The sequence below is a fragment of the Amblyomma mixtum genome, chromosome 4 (genome assembly GCF_055824585.1).
Source record: "Amblyomma mixtum isolate Tamu chromosome 4, ASM5582458v1, whole genome shotgun sequence".
Lineage (NCBI taxonomy): Eukaryota > Metazoa > Arthropoda > Arachnida > Ixodida > Ixodidae > Amblyomma > Amblyomma mixtum.
In genome coordinates this window covers 143,040,530-143,046,890 of record NC_143015.1, presented here as the reverse complement: position 1 = coordinate 143,046,890, position 6,361 = coordinate 143,040,530, and positions in this window count along the sequence as shown.

Below are 6,361 nucleotides of genomic sequence, written 5' to 3'. Positions count from 1 at the left end.
CGGAACGATAAATGACCCGAATGTCGTAATCTTGTAAACGCAGAGCCCAACGAGCGAGGCGGCCAGATGGATCTTTGAGTGACGACAGCCAACAAAGGGCATGGTGATTGGTAATGACATCGAACGGGCGCCCGTATAAGTAAGGACGAAATTTTGTGATCGCCCAAATAATCGCCAAACATTCTTTTTCTGTGACGGAATAATTAGTCTCCGCTTTTGCGAGCGCACGGCTGGCGTAAGCAACGACGTACTCATTGAAACCAGGTTTCCGCTGAGCTAGAACGGCACCAAGACCAATGCCGCTCGCGTCTGTGTGCAGTTCTGTTGGCGCGGAAGGGTCGAAATGGCGCAAGATCGGAGGAGAGCTGAGGAGCTGGCGCAGCGTTGCAAAAGCTTCGTCGCATGCAGGGGACCAAGCCGACAAGTCGTGCCTACCAGCGAGAAGTTGAGTCAGCGGGGCGATAACGGCAGCAAAATTCTTGATGAATCGGCGAAAGTAGGAGCAAAGGCCAAGAAAGCTTCAGAGTTCTATCAGGGATATGGGCTTCGGGAAATCAGCAACTGCGCGGAGCTTGGCAGGGTCCGGGAGTACACCATCCTTGGACACGACGTGGCCTAGGATAGTCAGCTGTCGAGCGCCGAAGCGACACTTTTTCAAGTTTAGCTGCAGGCCAGCGTCACTGAGACAGCGAAGAGCACTCTGGATGCGAAGAAGATGATACGCAAAATTCTGGGAGAAGATGACAACGTCGTCCAAGTAGCAGAGGCATGTCTGCCATTTAAGGCCACGGAGGATGTTGTCCATCATACGCTCAAAAGTGGCAGGCGCGTTGCAGAGACCGAAGGGCATCACATTAAATTCATACAGTCCATCAGGCGTGATGAAAGCTGTTTTCGGGCGATCGACGTCGGCCATCGGCACCTGCCAGTACCCAGAGCGCAGATCCAACGAAGAAAAGTACTCCGCTCCCTGCAGGCAATCCAGCGCGTCGTCTATACGAGGCAGGGGGTAGACGTCCTTCCGAGTAATTTTGTTTAACCGGCGGTAGTCGACGCAGAATCTAATGGATCCGTCCTTTTTCTTGACGAGCACGACCGGAGAAGCCCACGAGCTGTGAGAGGGCTGAATCACGCCGCGATGTAGCATGTCGTTCACCTGTTCATCAATGATGCGGCGCTCGGCGGAGGAGACGCGGTAAGGGCGTTGGCGCAAGGGCCCATGGGTGCCAGTGTCTATATGGTGGCGAACCGCTGCGGCCCGACCCAACGGTGCTTGAGGAGAGTCGAAGGATGCGCGGAAGCGCTGAAGCAAAGCGATGAGCTGGGCGCGTTGGCGAGGTGGTAGAGCGGCATCGACAGAACGGGAAAACATATCCGGGGAGGACGGGTCGGCGACGTCGGCGGGAGGAGTGAGGGCGTTGATGTCATGGGCGTCAGGATCTTCAAGGACAGGAGAAGCGTCGTCGAGATCGATGACATCAACCATTCCAAGCGATTCTCCCCGAAGTAAAGTGGTGGGGAAAGGCAACGGGTTCGCGACGTACAGAGCGCCACAACCACTAGCAAGTGTGAGCACGGCATGAGGGAGCAAGACAGACTTGCGGTGCGCACAAAGAGGTGAGGGTGAATAAAGGACAGTAGCGTCAGAGAGGGCAGCACAAGTCAGCGGCACGAGAAAAGAAGAGAAAGCTGGCACGTCGACGTCGTGAGCGGCGAGAATAGGCGCGGCGGTAACAGGGGAGGCGTCCACAAGAGCATCACACAGCGGCGACAAATCAAGTTCCGCACGTGCACAGTCAATGATGGCGTGATGCGCGGACAGAAAGTCCCACCCGAGGATGATGTCATGAGAGGAGCGGGCGAGAACGAAGAACTCAATGGTGTACGGGAGGCCTTGGATGAGGAGGCGGGCAGTGCACGTTGCGACAGGGCGAATGGGGTCATCGCTGGCGGTGCGAAGCGAAAGGTCAGAAAGCGGCGTCATCACTTTTTTTAATTTGCGGCACAAGTTGCGACTAATGATGGACACGGCAGCACCAGTGTCAATAAGCGCGTCAACAGTAACACCTTCAACGATAACTTCAATAACGTTCATAGGGCTTGAGACGGTCGTTGACGGCGCAGTTCTTGCCTCCGGAACTGCGGCGCCTAGTTTTCCGTTTGAAGAGGTGGGAACCGGCGGCGCATAGGAGAGAGCGAACGGCGTCGAGGAGACGGTGACCGATGGCTTCGGTTGTAAGAGTCGGAGCGAGGCGGAGAGGGATTCGGAGGCGGCAGAGGAGAAGAGACAGGGACGGAGGGAAATGAAGCGTCGTACATTGGCGAGCGCCCGTAGTCGTAAGGACCGGATCCGCGCGTGCGGGACCAGCGGGCCACATGACCAGCGAGACCGCAGGCATAGCATATGGGGCGGTTATCAGGGGTGCGCCACGGATTCACAGGGCGGGGACCGGTGCGAGACAAAGGATGGTGAGTGCGTGGCAGTGCAGAGGCGAGCTGCTGCTGAGGGTAGACGTTGACAGGCGGCGCATAAGTTGGAAGAACCGGCTGAGGTCGTGGCCGGACGACTGCTTCAGCGTATGTCAACGGTGCAGTGACCAGAGTAGGTGAATTAGTGGGAGGGAGGACCTCAGCTACCTGCTCCTGGATTACACGCTGAATCGAAGGCGATAGTGATGGCGTTGTGGCTTATTGAGAGGTAACCAGCGATAACTGACGGGCGACCTCCTCTCGCACAAACTGCTTGATGTGCTGATGAAGGGTCGGCTGATCGTTAGCAGGACCGCCTACCGCCAAGCTCGAAAGGTTGTCGTCCGTACAAATGACACGCCGGGTGGCATGACGCTGTTTTCGGAGCTCGTCGTAGCTCTGACACAAAGAGACGACGTCTGAGACGGTTTGAGGATCTTTAGACACCAGCATTTGTAATGCGTCGTCCTCAATCCCTTTCAGAATGTGCTTGATTTTGTCACTCTCGCTCATAGATGGATTGAGCCGTTTACACAAGTCAACAACGTCCTCGATGTAGCTAGTGAAATTCTCGCCATTCTGCTGGGCCCGACTGCGCAGACGTTGTTCGGCGCGAAGTTTTCGGACAGCGGGGCGGCCGAAGACGTCAGTCAGGCTGGTTTTGAGAGCCGCCCAGGTAGTAAAATCCGCCTCGTGGTTGCGGAACCACAAGTTGGCGACGTCAGTCAAGTAGAAGATGACGTTCGTGAGCTTAACGACGTCATTCCTTACAGGGTGGTATGGTACATCATTGCTTCTTAACACAGCTGCGATATCATTATAGCGCTAGAGGTAAACATAGGCCATGGCTGCGAGCCATCGATCCTTGTTCTTCTCCTGCTCGCCTCTTCTATTGATGAGTTAATATTTTTGCTAAAATTCTCCGATCGCCGTTTATTGCGATTTCTTCATTATGGCGAGCGAAAAGCATAGCTGACTTCAAAAAGTAACAAAAAGTCATTTTAAAAATTATACACAACTATTCTCTGCGTGAAAGGTGTTTCTGGTTCAACGTTTTCAGTGACATTCCGAAATTTAAAAACGCCAGGAGTATTACGGTTATTATTCAGAGATAATGCGTTTTTTATTAGGATTTATTTTAAGCGAAAGTATTGCATTGGTGCGTTGGAATATGCACTAGCCTTCTGGAAGAAAAGAGAACGTTGAAGTCACTCACCAGCTGGAAGTAGAAGAAGAACCTCGCATCCTTCGGGTCGGTGCCTCCACAGCAGTACTCTGTTCTATCACACTGCAATTTCGGACGAAAGGAGCTGATACGCCACTGCCACTCACTCACATTGAGATCGGAAGCCTGTCTGAAGTAGGCACCCCTTTCCGGCCCACTGTGCTGAGGTACTGGGCAAGCATATCCAGTCAACATCTCCGTCACGCAACACCGACTCGGAACGCCCAAATGAACTCAAAATCTTCGCCACAAGCACGAGCTGCTCATCGTTCCGACAAACGGACGTCGAAATCGCCAAAGAGGAAATCACGTAAGGCGTCTCCCAGCCCTCTTTCCGTAACTTCCGGCTCCCCTGACAAACAGGTGCCCGACAAGAGCCAACGGACGTCGGGTTCGGCATCCCCGACTTCGAAGAAGAAGACGGCTGTGTCCGGAAGCCACAAAAGGTCAGCACGTGAACCAACGAAGCCGGTGGCAGTCTCTGGTTCTGTCCAACCGCACTTGAACGGTCACAATGCGGCTGACCTAGATGCAAAGGCTCCGGGGACACCGTCGCCCAGCTCGTCCTCAGGGGTCTCACCTGTTTTAAGTGGCCAAAAGGTTCCGGAGCCAGCGTTGCCTAGCTCGTCCTCTGCGATGTCACGGACTTTAGGTGGCCAAGGGAGTCCCTCTACACCCACACCGAGCTACGACCGAAAAGAGGACACCATAACCATGTCCTCCCCACCCGTTGACGACAGCGATGCCATACTACCTAGAGGTAAGATCGTAATTTTGCTTACATTGAATTTAGTCTCATAGTTTAAAGGAGCCGCGCCACAATTCTTTGTGTTGTTCCCTTCGAAATTCACACAAGGCCAAAATGCATTAGAATCTCGGTGGTTATAGCCTGGATTCACAAGGACGTATCAACGCTTGGAAAGTAAAAAGAGCGCGGCTGTAACTTTGAGATATATTTCTCACCCCAGATGTGTTTCAAAAGAACAATTTGCCGCAAGTCAGCCATCTATCGCAGTTACGGATTCAGCGAGCTTTTACACCTGATTGACGGTCATTTTTCCGCCCACACTAAGCGGCAGCACTTTTTGCGTTCACAGTGCAGAGCTTAACCTGGGGAGATAATACACCTTGTCACTATAGGTTCAAACTTCGTACTTCCTTCCATATAGTTTATATTATGTACACGACCTCACGCTCAGAGAAATGTGCTATCGAGAGGAAAATATAGGATGTGGGAAGATCATGGATGACCTAGCGGATGAAAGAAAATAGAGCCTTGAGACAATTGAGGGCTTCAATCATAACTCCATAACTCATATCTATATTTGTAATTTGCATTGCGGGCGTGGCATTAACTCGAGCAGAATAAGAGTGCTCTACAAATTACTGAAATCAAGATTTCTCTCTACTCTCCGGGGATAGAAAAAAATCTGAAGGGACACTTGAGCTCCGCATTAAGAGTTACTGTGAAGCATATTAATTTAATTCCCATTTAAGAAGGTCATTCTTGACATTCATAGATCCCTGAGAGTATTCATACTCCGCCTGGTGCTGGAGTGCAGCGGTTACGCGATGCGCCACTGTCTTGCAAGGGCAGGTGCCCCCAGCGGTGGGCTTTCTGTAGCCCGTGTTGCTCTTCCCGAGCAGCAAAACATTAATTTTTCACGCACCTACGACGGTCCTTACTCAATGTCCGGAGGGCCCGTTGGGAAGACACCGCAAGGTCACGTGACCTAGGCGGCCCACCTGCATTTAGGTTGCTTTCGGGGAAACCCCATGCCAGAGCCATGCCATGCACTTTTCGCTCGCAACGCCGACGCCGACAACCGTATTGTGTGGAGTTTGGGGCCTGTAACGCTGTCGCACTAAAATTTGGCAAAGACACTTAAGACGCTTACATATGGATATTCGAATGCATGACATGGACGGTAGACGTAGACGCTTCGTTGTGGTTTGGGGATAGAGTTCATTTCTGGAGACCAGTCTTTTTTTTCTTCGAAGTATGCCACAACTCACACACACACACAGCGCCTATGAGAGCACCTGGAAAGCTTTAAGACGGAAAGGTTGCATCACACTTTTGGTAAGAATGTCTGGGAAGGCATACAATTGAAAGTGCATATGTCGACGTTTCGAATCCCTGTCATGAGCTAGGGTCGAAGTTGACTACTGCACGCTATATGTGCCAACGAGAAATGGCATGACGTCACCTAGAATGCTGTAGGACAAGAGGTTGCGTCACAGTTTTGGCACGAATGTCAACACGTGAATGGCGCCGAGTGGCTGGCAGGCAGTACATATAGGTGAGCGGTATGTATTGATCGAGGTGATCGGCTAGCTGTCTGTCACATGACTATTTGATGACATCACACTTTTTGCTTGCCATCGCTCGGACTTTCTATGCTTTGTGCGAGTACACAAACAGTAACAAAGGAACGCACGCCGCCCGCTTTTTTTCGTAATGGCTTTCGGCTTTCGGCTTAAAATATGAACACAGGAGACGTAATATTGAACCAGCAATTCTATTTTTACAGTTTTCATGGCACTGTACACACGCCCGGAAGATGGCGTTCTTGACAACTTGACAACATCTACCCCACACATGTGCTGTGTGTGGTAGATCTGTAAAAACAATTTAACACCTCATACTCAAATGAGATGGTTTCT